This window comes from Rattus norvegicus, chromosome 18 (assembly GCF_036323735.1).
Source record: "Rattus norvegicus strain BN/NHsdMcwi chromosome 18, GRCr8, whole genome shotgun sequence".
Taxonomy (NCBI): Eukaryota; Metazoa; Chordata; class Mammalia; order Rodentia; family Muridae; genus Rattus; species Rattus norvegicus.
The window spans coordinates 42,765,142-42,787,070 of record NC_086036.1 but is presented as its reverse complement, the minus strand read 5'-3'; the positions used below and the strand labels follow the sequence as shown (position 1 = coordinate 42,787,070).

Genomic DNA, 21,929 nt, shown 5'->3' with positions numbered 1-21,929 from the left:
TCTCTGCCCATCACCCCCACCCATCATCCCTAATGATCACCATTAATCTGTACTTCTATGGCATCAACATGATTTAAATTACAAATTATGGTATTTGTCTCTCCTCATATGGCTTATTTCACATAATTACTTGTTGGACCTGTGCATATTGTCGTGAATGACTGGGTTTCATTCTGTTTTTATGGGTGAATACTATTCATTTATATACTGCATCTTCTGTGGTATATATAACATTCATGTTATTAGATATGTAGTCTGATTCTAGATCTTGGCTATTGTGAGAAGAGGACTTCAAGAAACATGAGAGTAGATAAGTCTTTGACATACTTACTGACTTTATTTCATTTGGATATGGGCCCAGCCATGGGATTCCTGCTGGAGGTCATTTTAATGTTAGGGTCTATTTGAAGATCACCTTTAATGTGCTAGCTTTTCCTTCCTGCAGTTTGACCCCTGAAAAAAAAGTTTTAGATTAATCCCCTCTGTGTCAGATCTGTTTCACATTTTGAATATTGCAATTCCAGGCCTCCCAAGATGGCGAATTCCTGTAACATACCAATGAGTCTTAACACTACACCTCATATGTACTCTGAGGTCAAAAGTTACAGATCTTCATCAAAGCTAAAATAAATTACAAGATCACTTGAGGTATTTCTGTCATCTCCCTCTGTTTCAAATTTTCTTATCTTGTCTAGAGGATTTCCAGAGATAGGATGAGACTTTGTGTTTTCATTAGTGCCTTCAAGGTTCTATGCATTTGATGATTTTGTAATAAAAAATTTTAAGAAGTAGTAAGCTGATGACAGAATTGGTTCCCAGAACAATACAAAGTGGTTCCATGTTACCCATGTCACCCATCAAAATTTTAGGCCCTTCCAAGTCCCAGGCGTGAGTCCACAGACTTTCACAGGCAAGAGAACTGTCATTGATAAAGTAAAATTCCAAACGTTGAAATCGTTCACATAACATCTATATAGTTACTTTTATCTAGATGTAAAATTAGACCATAGCCCAGATACTTCCCCAAGCATGATCTCTTATTAAAAAATCCATTTGAACTTTAAAAAAAAATCTCATGACCTTAGATATATGCAGAATAGTTTGTAATGTTATGGCAGACAATTTTTTAAAAGGAAAAAATATATAGAATAATGGCCAAGACCCGTGCTAGAAGTTAGAAGACATCCATTCTCTAAGCCATTTTGAAAAGAAAAATAACTGCTTTCTGATCATCCGCACCAGATTGGGATGGGAACAAGAGTTAAACTTTTATTGTTTTACCATATATGTGTTTGAGTGAGTAAGTACCTACATGCATGTGAGTGTGTGTGTGTGTGTGTGTGTGTGTGTGTGTGTGTGTGCCTGTGTCTATGGGTGTCTCTATGTATGTATGTCTACATATATGGACTTATTGGTTATACCAGTCAGGCTATATATGGTTTATTTTAATTTAATTTTTATTTTATTTATTTTAATTTAAGAAGAAAATAACAATAGTACAATTAGAAAATTAGAACCGTAATTAGGACAGAGTCAAAATAGAAACCCAATACAAATGATAAAATCTCATCTTTGTGTGATAGTTAATGGCAAATAACATAATAGTTCCAAGTGGTATATTTATTCTTCTGAGATAATGTGCAGGATGAGGCTTCTTCAGCATGCGTGGTGGACCAAAGCAAATGCAGTGAACCTTGCCATGAAGAGCTGAACTGTTTCTGACAATAAGTCAATGCACAGAATACAGAATGGCACTCTTATTAACCTAAACAGTGATTCCTTCCCCTCCCCCCAGATGATTTATAAAACATTCCAGTATGATTTTGTGTTAATCTACTAGGAACAGATAAGTAAACAATTTCACATTCAGCAAGTACCACTCGGAGGCAAAGGTCTTCATTCTGAAAAAACCTGCATTTATCTGACATACTCTTCACAGGGTTAGAAACTCAAGGAAGGCTTCTCTTGGCAGCTGAAGTAGTGTCACCTTAGTTAAGTGATGTGCTGTGACAAAATACCTGGCAGATCTCGTCCTTGCCCTTTTCTTCCTCACCTCTTCTCTTGTAACTATCAGCTGTTCTGCATGTCTTCATGTCTGCTTCTTGACCATTTAATTGAGTGCAGATGTTAAGTGCTAAGAGACTCACCTTTCCTAGCTTTTCCAAAGAAAAGGGATAAAGCCATCAAAACTATAATCTGCCAGGCCATGAAAAAGTAAAAAAGAAAGTATTGCTTATATATTATATGCCTCCTCAGCTGATATATATCCAGCTGTCACTCATGAAAGACACTGGGTGGGAAGATCCTGGGCTCCCAATTCTATAACAAACTCAGGGAGGGAGAACTGTTTTGTTCCTATTGAGCATGGCTTTAAATTATAAATTAATGTTTCTGAATTTAAAAGAAAGAGACAGAGGTTCCAACCTTGAAAGAATGTTTTTAAATTTTGGGTTAAGTGTTGATTTCTACAGTTCCTAATAATTGAGCATGTATAAATAGGAAAATTAATAGAAAACATATATACTAATAGGTACAAAAGAGTAAGCAAGCTCCAAGGCCATTCTCTTGCTTAGTGACTTCAGGGACTCAAGAAACACAACCACATCAGTTTCTCTGCTTTTCTTTTTGCCTCATTTGCTGAGCTGAAGAAGCCAAAACCCCAACAACACTAACAGACAAGGACAAAATTACAGTGTTCAATGAATGCTTTTCTTCCAAACCAGAGATTCCAAAGAGAGTACCAGCCTAGCAAAGCAGAAATATTTTGGATCATAAACTATTCTACGCCAACCAAGATAGCTCACATTAAGGAATGGAGACACTAGGGACCTGAGTACCCTGTGAGAGTGGTGTTTGAGAAGCTTCAGTGGAGAACCTGAACTACTATACCAACCTAGAAAAACCAGGATTTCTATTGTGCTGGAATGCAAGGAGACTGAGTAGAGAATAAGGACTTTCATTATTTCCTGGTGATACCAAAACCACCCACTCCGTTCCACAGCCCCATGGTCAGTAGTGGACCGGGGGAAGCAGTTCCTTACCTCCAGCTACCTGCACAGGAGTGTCAATAAACACAGAAGCCTAAATTAACCCCACTGGATAGTAGAGAAACTAGAAACTCAAGACATTTCTGTTGGGAAGACAAAATGGTACAGCTACTGTGGTGAACGGTTTGCATTATTAAATATGCAAATATATGAATTAAACATGTAGATACCATAAGATTCAGCCCTTGTCCTACCCATAATATAGCCCCTCAAAATGAAAAAAGTATCTTACCCACAAAGACCTGTGCATGAATGTCTATAGCAGCCTTACTCTCACAATAGCTTAAAACAGAATTATCCAGGTCCCTTTAACAGGTAATACTTAAGTTTCCAGCTACAACACGGAACACTAATCAGCATTCTGTGAAATGAAATGAAAAACTGACACACAAAACAACCAGTTTCTCAAAAATCTGTCTCAGTGAAAGGGGCTAAGTTCAAAAAGCTATCTATACTAAGTGAGTCAATGTATGACCTTCCTTAAATGACAGAATTAGAAATGAAAAAGGGTATTAGTAATATTCAGTGGCCATGGGGCACAACAAGACAATGAGGAACACTTGTCTTCACTGTACTAATGTAGATATCCAGATTATAAGAGAGTTGCACTTTTACAGTATATTACATTATAAGAAACAACAACGCATATGATTTGTCTATTATTTCTTACAATGGAAGGGGACTTCAATTATTTCAAAACTTTAATGAAATATAGTATTTCCTGGGGCAGTAGGGAAAAATATAGATGGCCTTGTTAACTAGAAATGCAACACTCAATCGTCATGTGTACCTGTACTCACTGTGCCTTCCACAAATGTGGTCAATATCTTTCAGCACACAAGATGTGTTATTATGATTACTTTTGATATTTTTACTTTAGAAAGACTTTTTGATTGCTTTTACTATGTTTTCAATTTCCAGGAGAGAGTGGAGACCAAGATTACATGTAGAACATCTATATTAACTGGAAATGGAGCTATAGTCAAGATTCATAGCTGTGTCAGTGCACAAGAATGACAAACAGAGGGATATAAAATGCCAAAAATCTTTTGCTGGGAGCATTAAAATCTACTGTAAATCAATTTTTCAATCCAAGATACAACAGTTTTCAACTATTAAAATGTCTAGTCAGTACCTCTGTTTAAATGGTCTTCAGAATGAAAACTGGGTTTCTATTGAATTCTCTCATTGAGTTCGTAAGGTCAAAAGAGTTTTTTGATAGCACGATTACTGGTCTGCAAAAATCTCTTGAATTTTTATTCCTAGATATGACATAGCTTTTCTGGATAGTTTTCAATGTGATACAGTCTGTCTTGAGGGGTTTGCTTTTTCCTGTCGAAAGTTTGTAACTGCAGATGCAAAGCCACACTCTTCTCGTAATTTTTTTTCTGTCCTCTACCACTTGGCACATGAAAAACAAACTCAAGGACACAAGCCATGGTCACTGCCTGGACTGAGGGAGAAACAGGGTGTCAGCACCTACACAGAAATCATATCACGGCCCTTGCTGAATCGGATATGTGAGCTGCTGCACTTGTGCCCTCTTCCTTCCCTTTAGCTTGTCTCCTTTGACCCTCTTCCTGAGGCTATGAGGCTCACCCAGCTCCTACACTGTATGAGAACACCAGGTCCTCCGGAGCCTTAGGACACCTCAACTACCATTTCCCCTGTTCACTCTTGCTTTGTCTCATTTCATTTCATTTTGTTTTGTTTTGCTTTGCTTTCTCTGCAAGAAAAAGAAGAAAAATATAAGTCTATAAAATGCTTTCCTGGAAACCTAGTCAACTTTCTGACAGATGAATATCGGTCCAAAGAAATGCCTTGCCTTGCAAAGACTCTATAAGAAGTCTCAGTCAAATGCCCACTAGGACTGTCAAGAATATAGTTAGCAGCTCTCTGGACTCTATAAATTATATTTAAGGCTTCCTGTGTCCAAGACACACAGACTAGAAGGAGTGTTAGAATAGGTCTGCTATGACCCCCTACCACAAACAGAAACATCTTCAGTGACCTCACTATCTGCTCTGCTTTTCCCTGGGAGCCAATAAGCAGAAATCATAAGCTCAAGGGTACATTCAGATTTGTATGCAGAAGAGTAGTCTGTAAAACCAAGAGTCTTGAATTAGCATTATCATTCCTCATGATCAAACTAAACTTACTGAAGATTGTATGTGTATATATTTAGTAAGAGTGTGATATACATAAACTTCAACTATTGTTAGGGACATCCTTAACACTCGCCTTAGTGAAATGTTCCTTAAGAACAGCTACAGTATCCTTTATGAGAATTACCTGGAGATTGATTAGAAATCCTGAATTCCTGGTCCTGTGTTGAGATCCAAGAGGCAAAACTCACTGCCTAGAACCCAAAATCTGTATGTTGCTATAGTTTATTTTTAAGGCAAGGTCTCAGTATATATCTTAGGTGGACCTTGAACTCTCAATCCTGCCTCAGTCTCTGGAGTACTGAGATTACAGGTAGGGAGTATCACCCTCATCTAGGATTCTACATTTGGAAGAACTGATACAGCGATGGCTATGTTCACTATGGTTTCAAAAACATCTTCTAGATAGTGTCTGCACTCATCTTATCCATCAGTCCTTGAAGGTCATGCAGCTTTAGCCTTTGAGGGAAACAGAACCCTCAATCAGTATTTCCCTGTGAACAGAAATATCAAGAATACTAAAAATAAATAAACCTACATTAAAATATACTAAACTATTTTCACCCTCTTTAATGTGCTTTTGCTTTATGTTTTGCTTTGAGAGCTGTACTAGATGATTCCTCTAGTTAAACTGAAAAAAATGCATACAGACTTATTCGTTTCAGCCATATGATTTTTAACCACTTCTGATATGAAACTACCAAAACCTTTCAAAAGAGCGAGGTGAGTCAGCAGGTATACTTGCTTGCTAAGTCCTAAGACCCGAGTTTGATCCTTAGGACCCACTTAGGAATGATCTGACAAATTGCCCTCTGCCCTCTGACCTCCACACAGGAACTGTTTTGCACGAGCCTTCCCCCCTCCCCTCAATAAACTAAGAAACGACATAAAACACTCTTAATGAGATAATATTTGTTTAGTTGATAACATATTTCCTTCAAAGACAGACCTTGTCAACAGATCAAGTCTTATAACTATTGTATTTCGAGTGAAGAGTTTGTGGTAAGGCGGGTATGAATGCTTTAAAAATAGTAACCTGCAGGTTACATTTCCTTTTGAACAAATGGGGTTTCAAATTAAAATGGCAATATATCTATCATAGGTTCTTATGTGTCAGAACACACTTGAACCATTTCAAGTCTACTTTTACTATAACTAACATTGCCACAAAGAATGAGAATTTAACACAGTTCATTCTGGACTGGTCAACCTCAAGTTCTCCTTGGGGAGTAGTTGGGAGTTCTGGTATAATTTTTACCAGTGGTAAATGTTGTGAAAAGATATCCCCCTGCTTCAGATGAGACAAATCTCAAAGACACAAATTATCAGTTTGGTCCAAAGAGCTTTTATCCTGAGAGATTTGAATACTCAGATTTCTATATTTGAAAATCTTCTCCAAAACACTGGGCAGCTGTGATGGGCTCCTATAAAATTAGAACTCTATCAAATTTACAAATCACTAAGCAAGTTGGAGTCGGGGAGCAGAGGCAGGCTAGCTTTGACTGGAGAAAGTTCTCTCTGCTTTTAAATAACTATAAAATGATACAGGTTTTTGCTGTTGTTTTTTGTTTGTTTGTTTTACAGTGTTGATAAACAGAGAAGTCTTGCGAGGAACAACTTCAGTCTCCTTGTTAATGAAAAATGTACTATAAGTAGCAATAACCCATTTATAATCCATCTGGGCTGTTTATGAATCCTCAAAAGTTACTAGTGGATTGATGTAGTTTCAGTAAGGCTGGAAATGACATCTCACTAAGTAAGCAGCAAAGACAGTTAGCTGCATTTATATGCTGTGGTGTGTTCCTTAACCTAAAGTATTCTCCAGAGGAATCCAGTCTATAGAGAAACGCAGCATATTTTCCTTTTCGAAAAATGTTAAGAACAAAGCAATTCCAGCCCTATTGCTGAGTACTGGATAAATGACAATTTCTCCCATAGATACAAAAAAAAATTCAATCATTGTATTCAGACATAAAAAGACATGAACTTAAATGCTTCAAACATAAAATAATTGCTTTTCAAGGCTCATGTAATTGGGTAAAGTGGCTGATTGTTATATATAATTTATTTTATCTTGTCGCTTAAAATGATGAACACAAAATTCCATTTCTGTAAATAAATGGTGGCCCTGCAGGAAGGAACCAGGCCATTCCAGGGCTGTAGAAAGTATTAAAGCTTTCTGAGTGTCTGCTAAGGCTGATTAGAAGCAGGATATAATCTGACTCACTCACCCACTAACTAGGGAAGTTTGACTGTCACTGCCCAGCATTCAGTGAGGAAGTCATCAGGGGCACATACTGTCTGTGGGAATTGCAGTGAGACCAGAACTTTCACTTTCCAATAGCCCAAACTTGCTCTCACTGGCTTCTGATTTCACTTCTCCCTGGGGGACAGAACCACTTATAAGAAGAGCAATATTTATGCAGAAGAACTCAGGAGTGAAGCTTTCAGAGAATGAAATATGCATGCTGGCCAGTGGAAAGGAAAGTCTTCCCAAGACTCATGAATAATCCTTGTTTACCCTATAATGGCTATGAATTTGTCAAATGCATCCCCCCAAGTCTCCCAAGGATTATGACTGATGAATCCAACGCTGCCATCTTGTTGGAAAAAAAAACACAATTTGTGTTTCAAAAGAGTATTTGGATAGCGTGGAATTATGAAAATTAAAGATGGTGATAATCTGTAATTAACAGCAATTCTTTCATCACTGCAGAAATGGCACCATGCAACAACAGGACTGACCTATAATTTCCCTCACACAAGACTTGCATATATTATCCCCATGTATGTTGGTAATTACCCCAGCAGCCACACAAAATATCATATCACTTGTTCATATGACGTTAGGGGTGTTCAAGTAGATTTGATTACCGTATTTTCTGGAGCAATCAAATGAAAGGTCATTGCAAAAGAGAACATTAAGCACGATGTGACATGGACAGCAGAACAGTAATTAGTGTCACCATTAGCTCTTTCTCACTAACTCTTAGGTAATACAAAAATATAGACATATGCAGAATATTTTCATGCTAATTCATTTTTCTTTTGTGGGTTTTTTTCCTTCATGACAATTAAAACAGGAATTAAATAACAAAAGGTTAAAAAGCTAAATGAAATAAACATTAGCTGCATCCTAACGGTATTTCATCCTTCCCTGGATCTGTGCCTGGATCTCCTATTTGTGTAGAGGGATTCTGTGAATGAACACCTTGTGAACAGACAGCCTACACCTGAGCCTCCCAACTCAGTCCTCCAACTTCTCCCTTCTTCTCTTCGCTACCTCATTAAGTACCTGCTCTCTTTCCTACTGTAGGATAGGCAAGTACAAGACTAGGATATGCTTGAACCGAAACTTTGATGCATAGACCTTTGTGTCCATATTCTATACATTATGGCTAGGATATCCTTTTTCCTGCTATTAAAAGAACCTCAGTGGCGCTGGGTTCAGTTCTCTCTGCATAGCAGGTAGACCTGAATTAAGACCCAACATCCATGTAAAAAACAAGCACAGTGAGTGGCACATATCTATAACCCCAGCCCTGGAAAGAAAGAAACAAGATCTTTGGAGCTTCCTGGCCAGTTACTCTACCCCAGTTTTTTTGTTTGTTTGTTTTTGTTTTTTGTTTGTTTGTTTGTTTTGTTTTGTTTCTTGTACTTATTACTGTTTTCAAAAGGCGCCATAAATAGGGCTGTATTTCAAGGTCCAGTACTTTGGATTGGCAGCACTAAGATCACAGGGTTTTTTTGCTTATTTTGTTGTTTGTTTGTTTGTTTATGTAGGATAACTTCAAGATACCTGCACATTCACAAAGATGCCCAGGAATGTGTGTTGATGCATCACTTATCGTTTTATCATATAGCATATATCACTCTAATTTCAAAGTCAGAAAATACCGCCATTGCTTCCTTCTTGGACAAGAATTAGTCAAAACGTGATACAGTCACAAAATAGAACCTTGAAAGCATGAAAAAGAAAAGAGCAGACACACGTACTTACACAAGAGGATTCTGGTCATTGCCCTCTGTGAAGAAGCAGGGTGAAGAAAAAGGCAAGAAGTGTTCCACCTTTGTTTAAAAAAAAAATTATTCTACCTCCCAAGTATGTCTGTGGTGTGGGAGGTGAGAGAGACAGAGGAAGAGTGATTCTGTAGGAATGCATAACTGACTGATAACAGACACACTCTCTAAGAGTGGCAATGACAATGAAAAAGAACAATTCTGCCTTTGTTTTCCTTGCTCAGCTCCTTTACATTATCTAATTGGATCTGTCATGTGCAATGGTTTGTATTTGCTTGGCCTAGGGAGTGGCACTACTAGAAAGTATGGCTCTGTTGCAGTAGGCATGTCACTGTGGGTGTGGCTTTTAAGACCCTCATCCTAGCTGCCTAGAAGCCAGTATTCTGCAAGCAGCCTCCAGATGAAGATGTAGAACTCTCAGCTCTGCCTGCACCATGCCTGCCTGGATACTACCATGGACCCTCCTTGACAATAATGAACTGAACTTTTGAACCTATAAGCCAGCCCCAATTAAATGTTTTCCTTATGAGACTCGCCTTGGTCATGGTGTCTGTTCACAGCAGTAAAACCCTAAGACACTGTGTCAAATTTTTATTTAAATGTGAAAAAAATTATTCAACTAACTAATTGATAAGGAGATAACAAACACATATATCCTGCACTCAGTATCTTTGATGTGTGGAAGGGGTAGTGTAAATATGACACACTGCTTTTTGAAGTCTTTTAACACTGTGATAAATGAACAGCAATGGCTGTGTTTTTATGTGCCTGAAGTCCTGACAGCTCCATCACCATAACAACTCCCCAAGTTTGCAAAGAGTCTCATGCCAATTTATTATTCTTTAAATGTGAAGGTCTGATAGAACCGGTTTCAGACAGTACCTCTGTGATCACCAGTCCACTATGAGCATCTGAGTAAGCAGCACATAGGAGGACGCTGGCAGACTTAGAGACAGCCACGGGTCTCTGCTGCAGACGTGTAGCCCAGCACATAACAAATGGTGGTAATGGATTTTAAATCACTAACACAATTTCTTTAATAAAAAAGAAGAAGCTTATTTTTTTAATTTCAGGTCTATCTGCAGGAAAAATGAATCTTTTGAACCTTTATAGAAATGTGAAGAAACTTTCTAGTAATGAAAGTTGGGGGAAATCTAGATCATTAAACCTAGAGAAAATTTCTGAGCTGTCACTGAAGTTGAGAAAACCTTCACCAGAGAAGTACCCTACCTATACTACAGGAAAGACACACCCTTAGCTCCAAAAACATAAAGACATCAAGAAGCAAATGAGAAAATGACAGGTACTAAGCCACTCAGCTCATTGCTTCTCTGCGACCACACAGCATCAGCACCCACATCAACAACCTCAAAGAAAAACCATGGGCTGGTCTACTTCTTCAGAACATTTCCCCAGGAAAGCCATGCCACAGAAAAGCTATGTTGAATGTATTCTGGTGTTCGATTGTTTGTTGTTGTGGTTGTCCAAGAAAGGGTTTCTCTGCTGGATGCCCTGGAATGTACCCTGTAGACTAGGCTGGTCTCAAATTTACAGACTTCCACTTGCCTCTGCCTCCTATGTTGATATTGAAGACCTGGCCCACTCCCACACAGCTGGTGTTTTTGGGCTATCCATCTTTTCTTCTGGAGCCTCCTTCATGATCTTACAATGATATAAGAGAAGGTATGTCTGCAAGCTAGGCAGTGTAAATGGATGCAAGTAATGAATCAACAAGGTGTCTCTTGAGCATGTGTAGGAGTGGGGACCAGCCCCAATAAGAACATCAAACCAGCTCATTATCCCAGCAACTCTTATCCTACAGCTCAGCAAGGAGGACAAAACAGCACACATTCTAAACTGGGAAACAAGAACATATGCCAAGGCAAGAGTTTAAAAACTGAGATGCAGAATGTGGAGAAAACAGGCTGGTGAGCTGGAAGGAAACTCAAATGAAAGGCAAGCAGCTTCGGATAGCAGCAGAGCAGGCGAAGGGAGGGGAGGGGACTGTGCATCTGATGAATTTCAAATTCTTTGGGTACCACAAGACACAATGGGAAAGGAGAGGTTTTCCTCCAAACTAGAATCTGTGGAAAATGAAAGGGTAAAATCAGCACATTTGCTATCAAGGCGTCTAATTAAAAATGTTTTAATTCTACTTAACTCGCTATCCAAATGACTTAATCTTTTAATAATTCTCTCACAGCTCCCATCTCCCTTCTGTTCTTCCTTTCCCTCTCCCGTTGTCTTCTTGAGAAATGTCATCGTTAGGTGCACTTGCCTACAATTAGCTACCATTTCTTCATGGTTGTGCTGTGTTTGGGCAAGAAGGGACCTTGCTTTTATTTTTCGAATGCTTCATTTGGAAACTTTCAGAAACCCAGTTCTATGTAGCCGATGTTCCTCATTTTACCCTGGAATCATGACAGAGAGCATTTCAGCCCTAGCCAGTGGTGTGCCCATGGAAACTGGGGTCATTGTATCCTAGTTGAAACTATGCCATTGAAACTATGGCAACCAACAGAGGCAAATCGAAAACAGGTGCATTGTCATCATTTTTTAACGAGTAAAAGATGTGAGTATTCTCTACAATGAATTCAGGTGCCATTTGCCAAGGAGAAGATGTAATTCAGGTTGACTAAGTAACTAGAACAGATAAGTGTTTGAAAGCATAGATGACTGACTTTATCTGGACTCTTTTTTAATAATAAACATTTATTAGGCTTGTTCCTAAAATAGCAAAAAAAATCAAACGATATGATCAGCTCTTATGAGCAACTCTTCACATGATTATTGAATGCATCATACCCTCCAGTATCTAGCGGTTTATCCAAAAGCATAGAAAAGTGCTTATTATAATTGCACAAAAGATACCGGGAGATTTTTCTGATTTCTTCTGCGGCTCTGTGCATTTGAAATTAATTGAATAATAAATTTAGATTCTTAATTCTTAAGTTTTTGGCTTCCTAACTTACAGTCCCCAATTTGATTGCAACTCTTGCTCAGATTCTACCAAGTGGCTTAGCTGTCGAATCAAACAGAGTTCCTGAGAGGCCATAGAGGTCGTCCATGTAGACACAGTATCTATTATTCTGACAAATGAGTTTACAGCAGGAAAGCAGAAACTGAGCCACCTCCCATTTCATTTTGGGCTCATTTATTTTGCATATCACATGAGGTTTAATTCCAAAATTTCTCCCACCAAGGAAATCTGGGCCATGCTATTTCTTCCACAAAACAAAAAGACAGACCTAAAGAAAACAATGTCTCAAAGAAGTCTGTATATTTATATATTATATGCACACGCACACACACACACATACACACACACACACACACATACACACACACACACACACATACACACAGGGGGGGACTGGAGTGGGGTAATATCTCAGATAAGAAACAAAAACTATTATGTCTACACTTTCATTTATTACACAAGACCTGGTCTGTTCCTCGACTAAAGTAGTAAAAAGAAAAATGATGTGTATATTCTAAGTATTTTAAGTCAAACCTAGAATAATGTCATTTATAAATGTCTTGATATGAGACCTCAGCCTTATTATCTGTCTTGGGTAATTTAGCATATACAACATTAAATTTTAGATCCTCAGAGAGTGTTAAAATTTCTATATCCTTGCAAAATAATGTGCATACAATTTTTTATGAATCATTACATTCTTCAATCTTTCACTTGCTGGTGTCTATTTTTGATGGCATTCACTGTTAGCAAATGATCTCTTCAAATATATGTTTCACAGAAAATTATTTATATGTTTCCAAATACACTCTCATGTACATACAACCTCCAGTTAAATCACATGATATCATTAACACCAGGAATAATCAGGCTTGGCAATGAGCACGTGATCATAGGTAATAATCAACAGGAAGAAACAACATTGCATGGAGAGGCTAGGAAGTAACCTGTGAACCTTCAGCAGTCAGAGTCGTGTGAGCATCCAGGTCTCACTTTGGGCCACACAGAGTTCCATGTGAAAGTAGAACAAAACCAGAGCTTGTGCTGATTGGCATGCCCTCCAGCCCTCCAGTTGGACTGCCAAGCCCTCCATTTGTCTGTTTACTAAATTGAGAAGAAGAGAGAGAACAGAAGCGGGTTAATCCAGTCATGCTATGTGTTGAAAAATATAGCAGTCTTAGATGGCCAAAACACCATTCAAATAGGGTAGCAAAGAATGATCCAGAAAAAAGGAAAGGTGCTGTGAAAAAGACAGCTTCGAGGAGTCAGCATGCTCACAGTAGCAGAATAGTAACATCAGTTATATGTTGCTAGGGCAACCATAAAGGAAAACAACAAATAAATAAAGAATGCTTGACAAGGGAGTCAGTGACAAAAGAAAAGCATTAAAATTCATTTTGTAACCAGCCACTAAAAAGATTCTATGTAAAATTAAAATCAGGACTAGAAAAACAAATTTCCTAAAATTTAAAAAAGCAAGAAAGAAGTTTGCAGGTACCAAAGTTAGGTATATGGATAATTTGAGTCCCTGGAAAAGAGAATAAATGAAATAAAACTACATAGATAGATGTAATAGAAGAAAAATTTCCTGAATTTAGAAAAAGAGTTACCAAATATACAGGGGGAAACTACCACATTCCTGTGAGAATTAACTAATAACTCTGTCCTTTTCCATTTTATTCCATTTATAAATTCATGTTTTTTTCTTCTACAAATCTCTTTTGTGCAACCCTTTTCTTTCTTTTTAAACTTATTACTATGAGTGTGACTATTCACATTCCACAGTGTGCGTGCAGAGTCAGGACAATTTTGTCTTTTATAGGGTCAGTTCTCTCCTTCCACTTTTACACGGACTGAGAGATAAAGCTCAGGTTGTTTGGCTTCCATGGAAAGCATCTATACCACTTGAGCCATCTTGCTGATTATTGAGAACTTTTCTAAAGGCAACTTTTTGTTTGCTGCTCCAGCCAGACTCATTCCTGCAGCTGTCAGAATTCACATCCCATTCTTGACAGTAGAGTGAAATGCCATAATTGGTTGTCTTTTACTATTGGTATATGAGATCCTTGGTGCCATTCAGAGAATAACCTTTCTACTGATTTTGACACGTGACGAAAGAAAACTTCGACAGATACGCAAAAAGAGAAACAGGAGTTAGACTTCAATAAAATTAACAAATAAATGAAAAATTAAGATACAAACACGAATTTTCCAAAACCACTGTAATAAATAACTAATGAACCAAGAAGGTAAAAAAGATAAATTTACTGAACATAAATTAACTATTTTAGTTTCCTTTCTGTTGCTGTGATAAAACACCTCAACTCACAGCACCTCAAGGAAGAAAGGGTTTATTTGGCTTGAATTTTCTTATAACTTAAGGCTGTTTTGGTTTGCTCTGCACCTGGCCCTGTGTTCTAGGTGTTCATATGTGTCCTACTGGTCATAGTCCATCCCTAAGGGAAGTCAGCATAGGAATTCAAACAGGTTCTTGAAAACAAACTGTGCGTGAACACTGCTTACTCGATCTCATGTTTATGCTACTTTCCTCACATAGCCAAAGACTGACAGCCTAAGGAACGGTGGCACCCACCATGGGCTGGACCATCCTACCTATGGTGGTACCACCCCTGGAGTGGTAGCCCTGAGTTCTATAAGAAAGAAAGCTGAGCAAGCCATATAGAGCAATCCAGTAAGCAGCATCCCTCCATGGCCTCCGCATCAGCTCTTGCCTCCAAGTTCCTGCCCTCTGTGAGGTCCTGTGCTGACTTCCTTTGGTGACGAACAGCAATGTGGAAATGTAAGCTGAAAAATCCCTTTCCTCCCCAACTTGGTTCTTGGTCATGATGTTTTGTGCAGGAATAGAAACCCTAAGACTATGTCTGAATAACACTATGCAAAGCTTTCACATTTACTGTTTCATACAAATCTCATGGCAATCCTGTGAGGCCTGACCTGTTACCCTAACTTCCACAGGAGCTGAGCTATTCTGTCAGTAAATCTCTGACAAAAGAACTGAGGCTAGAGAGATACCCAACCGCCTGGTCAGGTGGGCACTCCTGAGGCTGCAGAGCAGAAGAGACCAACAACAAGGCTCACCCCTGCCCACATCCCTGGCCCAAGAGGAAACTGTATAAGGCCTCTGGGCTCCCGTGGGGGAGGGCCCAGGAGCAGCAGGACACCTGCCTGAGACACCGCCGGAACCTGAAAGAAACAGACCGGATAAACAGTTCTCTGCACCCAAATCCCGTGGGAGGGAGAGCTAAACCTTCAGAGAGGCAGACAAGCCTGGGAAACCAGAAGAGACTGCTCCCTGCACGCACATCTCGGACGCCAGAGGAAAAAGCCAAAGACCATCTGGAACCCTGGTGCACTGAAGCTCCCGGAAGGGGCGGCACAGGTCTTCCTGGTTGCTGCCGCTGCAGAGAGCCCCTGGGCAGCACCCCACGAGCGAACCTGAGCCTCGGGACCACAGGTAAGACCAAATTTTCTGCTGCAAGAAAGCTGCCTGGTGAGCTTGGGACACACGGAAGCAGAATTTCTCTAGGACCGGGCACGTTCTGTGTTTACCGGAAGTCCCACACCTGCGGATCCCGGCCCGCAGCAGCTCTCTGCTCCCAGACCCGGTGAGAGAGAGACCCAACCGCCTGGTCAGGTGGGCACTCCTGAGGCTGCAGAGCAGAAGAGACCACCAACACGGCTCACCCCTGCCCACATCCCTGGCCCAAGAGGAAACTGTATAAGGCCTCTGGGCTCCCGTGGGGGAGGGCCCAGGAGCGGCAGGACCCCTGCCTGAGACACCGCCGGAACCTGAAAGAAACAGACCGGATAAACAGTTCTCTGCACCCAAATCCCGTGGGAGGGAGAGCTAAACCTTCAGAGAGGCAGACAAGCCTGGGAAACCAGAAGAGACTGCTCCCTGCACGCACATCTCGGACGCCAGAGGAAAAAGCCAAAGACCATCTGGAACCCTGGTGCACTGAAGCTCCCGGAAGGGGCGGCACAGGTCTTCCTGGTTGCTGCCTCTGCAGAGAGCCCCTGGGCAGCACCCCACGAGCGAACCTGAGCCTCGGGACCACAGGTAAGACCAAATTTTCTGCTGCAAGAAAGCTGCCTGGTGAGCTTGGGACACACGGAAGCAGAATTTCTCTAGGACCGGGCACGTTCTGTGTTTACCAGAAGTCCCACACCCGCGGATCCCGGCCCGCAGCAGCTCTCTGCTCCCAGACCCGGTGAGAGAGAGACCCAACCGCCTGGTCAGGTGGGCACTCCTGAGGCTGCAGAGCAGAAGAGACCACCAACATGGCTCACCCCTGCCCACATCCCTGGCCCAAGAGGAAACTGTATAAGGCCTCTGGGCTCCCGTGGGGGAGGGCCCAGGAGCGGCAGGACACCTGCCTGAGACACCGCCGGAACCTGAAAGAAACAGACCGGATAAACAGTTCTCTGCACCCAAATCCCGTGGGAGGGAGAGCTAAACCTTCAGAGAGGCAGACAAGCCTGGGAAACCAGAAGAGACTGCTCCCTGCACGCACATCTCGGACGCCAGAGGAAAAAGCCAAAGACCATCTGGAACCCTGGTGCACTGAAGCTCCCAGAAGGGGCGGCACAGGTCTTCCTGGTTGCTGCCGCTGCAGAGAGCCCCTGGGCAGCACCCCACGAGCGAACCTGAGCCTCGGGACCACAGGTAAGACCAAATTTTCTGCTGCAAGAAAGCTGCCTGGTGAACTCAAGACACAGGCCCACAGGAACAGCTGAAGACCTGTAGAGAGGAAAAACTACACGCCCGAAAGCAGAACACTCTGTCCCCATAACTGACTGAAAGAGAGGAAAACAGGTCTACAGCACTCCTGACACACAGGCTTATAGGACAGTCTAGCCACTGTCAGAAATAGCAGAACAAAGTAACACTAGAGATAATCTGATGGCGAGAGGCAAGCGCAGGAACCCAAGCAACAGAAACCAAAACTAAATGCCATCATCGGAGCCCAATTCTCCCACCAAAACAAACATGGAATATCCAAACACACCAGAAAAGCAAGATCTAGTTTCAAAATCATTTTTGATCATGATGCTGGAGGACTTCAAGAAAGACATGAACACACTTAGGGAAACACAGGAAAACATTAATAAACAAGTAGAAGCCTACAGAGAGGAATCGCAAAAATCCCTGAAAGAATTCCAGGAAAACACAATCAAACAGTTGAAGGAATTAAAAATGGAAATAGAAGCAATCAAGAAAGAACACATGGAAACAACCCTGGATATAGAAAACCAAAAGAAGAGACAAGGAGCTGTAGATACAAGCTTCACCAACAGAATACAAGAGATGGAAGAGAGAATCTCAGGAGCAGAAGATTCCATAGAAATCATTGACTCAACTGTCAAAGATAATGTAAAGCAGAAAAAGCTACTGGTCCAAAACATACAGGAAATCCAGGACTCAATGAGAAGATCAAACCTAAGGATAATAGGTATAGAAGAGAGTGAAGACTCCCAGCTCAAAGGGCCAGTAAATATCTTCAACAAAATCATAGAAGAAAACTCCCCTAACCAAAAAAAAAAAGTTACCCATAGACATACAAGAAGCCTACAGAACTCCAAATAGATTGGACCAGAAAAGAAACACCTCCCGTCACATAATTGTCAAAACACCAAACGCACAAAATAAAGAAAGAATATTAAAAGCAGTAAGGGAAAAAGGTCAAGTAACATATAAAGGGAGACCTATCAGAATCACACCAGACTTCTCGCCAGAAACTATGAAGGCCAGAAGGTCCTGGACTGATGTCATACAGACCCTAAGAGAACACAAATGCCAGCCCAGGTTACTGTATCCAGCAAAACTCTCAATTAACATTGATGGAGAAACCAAGATATTCCATGACAAAACCAAATTTACACAATATCTTTCTACAAATCCAGCACTACAAAGGATAATAAATGGTAAAGCCCAACATAAGGAGGCAAGCTATACCCTAGAAGAAGCAAGAAACTAATCGTCTTGGCAACAAAACAAAGAGAATGAAAGCACACAAACATAACCTCACATCCAAATATGAATATAAAGGGAAAAAATAATCACTATTCCTTAATTTCTCTCAATATCAATGGCCTCAACTCCCCAATAGAAAGACATAGATTAACAAACTGGATACGCAACGAGGACCCTGCATTCTGCTGCCTACAGGAAACACACCTCAGAGACAAAGACAGACACTACCTCAGAGTGAAAGGCTGGAAAACAACTTTCCAAGCAAATGGTCAGAAGAAGCAAGCTGGAGTAGCCATTCTAATATCAAATAAAATCAATGTCCAACTAAAAGTCATCAAAAAAGATAAGGAAGGACACTTCATATTCATCAAAGGAAAAATCCACCAAGATGAACTCTCAATCCTAAATATCTATGCCCCAAATACAAGGGCACCTACATATGTAAAAGAAACCTTACTAAAGCTCAAAACACACATTGCACCTCACACAATAATAGTGGGAGATTTCAACACCCCACTCTCATCAATGGACAGATCATGGAAACAGAAATTAAACAGTGATGTCGACAGACTAAGAGAAGTCATGAGCCAAATGGACTTAACGGATATTTATAGAACATTCTATCCTAAAGCAAAAGGATATACCTTCTTCTCAGCTCCTCATGGTACTTTCTCCAAAATTGACCATATAATTGGTCAAAAAACGGGCCTCAACAGGTACAGAAAGATAGAAATAATCCCATGCGTGCTATCGGACCACCACGGCCTAAAACTGGTCTTCAATAACAATAAGGGAAGAATGCCCACATATATGTGGAAATTGAACAATGCTCTACTCAATGATAACCTGGTCAAGGAAGAAATAAAGAAAGAAATTAAAAACTTTTTAGAATTTAATGAAAATGAAGATACAACATACTCAAACTTATGGGACACAATGAAAGCTGTGCTAAGAGGAAAACTCATAGCGCTGAGTGCCTGCAGAAAGAAACAGGAAAGAGCATATGTCAGCAGCTTGACAGCACACCTAAAAGCTCTAGAACAAAAAGAAGCAAATACACCCAGAAGGAGCAGAAGGCAGGAAATAATCAAACTCAGAGCTGAAATCAACCAAGTAGAAACAAAAAGGACCATAGAAAGAATCAACAGAACCAAAAGTTGGTTCTTTGAGAAAATCAACAAGATAGATAAACCCTTAGCCAGACTAACGAGAGGACACAGAGAGTGCGTCCAAATTAACAAAATCAGAAATGAAAAGGGAGACATAACTACAGATTCAGAGGAAATTCAAAAAATCATCAGATCTTACTATAAAAACCTATATTCAACAAAATTTGAAAATCTTCAGGAAATGGACAATTTCCTAGACAGATACCAGGTATCGAAGTTAAATCAGGAACAGATAAACCAGTTAAACAACCCCATAACTCCTAAGGAAATAGAAGCAGTCATTAAAGGTCTCCCAACCAAAAAGAGTCCAGGTCCAGACGGGTTTAGTGCAGAATTCTATCAAACCTTCATAGAAGACCTCATACCAATATTATCCAAACTTTTCCACAAAATTGAAACAGATGGAGCCCTACCGAATTCCTTCTACGAAGCCACAATTACTCTTATACCTAAACCACACAAAGACACAACAAAGAAAGAGAACTTCAGACCAATTTCCCTTATGAATATCGACGCAAAAATACTCAATAAAATTCTGGCAAACCGAATTCAAGAGCACATCAAAACAATCATCCACCATGATCAAGTAGGCTTCATCCCAGGCATGAAGGGATAGTTTAATATACGGAAAACCATCAACGTGATCCATTATATAAACAAACTGAAAGAACAGAACCACATGATCATTTCATTAGATGCTGAGAAAGCATTTGACAAAATTCAACACCCCTTCATGATAAAAGTCCTGGAAAGAATAGGAATTCAAGGCCCATACCTAAACATAGTAAAAGCCATATACAGCAAACCAGTTGCTAACATTAAACTAAATGGAGAGAAACTTGAAACAATCCCACTAAAATCAGGGACTAGACAAGGCTGCCCACTCTCTCCCTACTTATTCAATATAGTTCTTGAAGTTCTAGCCAGAGCAATCACACAACAAAAGGAGATCAAAGGGATACAGATCAGAAAAGAAGAGGTCAAAATATCACTATTTGCAGATGACATGATAGTATATTTAAGTGATCCCAAAAGTTCCACCAGAGAACTACTAAAGCTGATAAACAACATCAGCAAAGTGGCTGGGTATAAAATTAACTCAAATAAATCAGTTGCCTTCCTCTATACACAAGAGAAACAAGCCGAGAAATAAATTAGGGAAACGACACCCTTCATAATAGACCCAAATAATATAAAGTACCTCGGTGTGACTTTAACCAAGCAAGTAAAAGATCTGTACAATAAGAACTTCAAGACACTGAGGAAAGAAATTGAAGAAGACCTCAGAAGATGGAAAGATCTCCCATGCTCATGGATTGGCAGGATTAATATAGTAAAAATGGCCATTTTACCAAAAGCAATCTACAGATTCAATGCAATCCCCATCAAAATACCAATCCAAGTCTTCAAAGAGTTAGACAGAACAATTTGCAAATTCATCTGGAATAACAAAAAACCCAGGATAGCTAAAGCTATCCTCAACAATAAAAGGACTTCAGGGGGAATCACTATCCCTGAACTCAAGCAGTATTACAGAGCAATAGTGATAAAAACTGCATGGTATTGGTACAGAGACAGACAGATAGACCAATGGAATAGAATTGAAGACCCAGAAATGAACCCACACACCTATGGTCACTTGATTTTTGACAAAGGAGCCAAAACCATCCAATGGAAAAAAGATAGCATTTTCAGCAAATGGTGCTGGTTCAACTGGAGGGCAACATGTAGAAGAATGCAGATCGATCCATGCTTATCACCCTGTACAAAGCTTAAGTCCAAGTGGATCAAGGACCTCCACATCAAACCAGACACACTCAAACTAATAGAAGAAAAACTAGGGAAGCATCTGGAACACATGGGCACTGGAAAAAATTTCCTAAACAAAACACCAATGGCTTACGCTCTAAGATCAAGAATCGACAAATGGGATCTCATAAAACTACAAAGCTTCTGTAAGGCAAAGGACACGGTGGTTAGGACAAAACGGCAACCAACAGATTGGGAAAAGATCTTTACCAATCCTACAACAGATAGAGGCCTTATATCCAAAATATACAAAGAACTCAAGAAGTTAGACCGCAGGGAAACAAATAACCCTATTAAAAAATGGGGTTCAGAGCTAAACAAAGAATTCACAGCTGAGGAATGCCGAATGGCTGAGAAACACCTAAAGAAATGTTCAACATCTTTAGTCATAAGGGAAATGCAAATCAAAACAACCCTGAGATTTCACCTCACACCAGTGCGATTGGCTAAGATCAAAAACTCAGGTGACAGCAGATGCTGGCGAGGATGTGGAGAAAGAGAAACTCCTCCATTGTTGGTGGGATTGCAGACTGGTAAAACCATTCTGGAAATCAGTCTGGAGGTTCCTCAGAAAATTGGACATTGAACTGCCTGAGGATCCAGCTATACCTCTCTTGGGCATATACCCAAAAGATGCCTCAACATAAAAAAGAGACACGTGCTCCACTATGTTCATCACAGCCTTATTTATAATAGCCAGAAAATGGAAAGAACCCAGATGCCCTTCAACAGAGGAATGGATAC

At 40.1% G+C, this 21,929-nt stretch overlaps 1 long non-coding RNA gene across 1 annotated transcript in view; it reads right to left on the bottom strand.

Moving 5' to 3' along the window:
* Nucleotides 1-311: 311 nt before the first annotated feature.
* LOC108348790 (uncharacterized) overlaps nt 312-21,929 on the bottom strand; it is a 134,134-nt gene continuing 112,516 nt past the window's right edge. The window contains exon 4 of the long non-coding RNA XR_005496488.2: nt 312-453. This is a non-coding gene — a long non-coding RNA (uncharacterized LOC108348790). The remainder of the gene's footprint in view (nt 454-21,929) is intronic.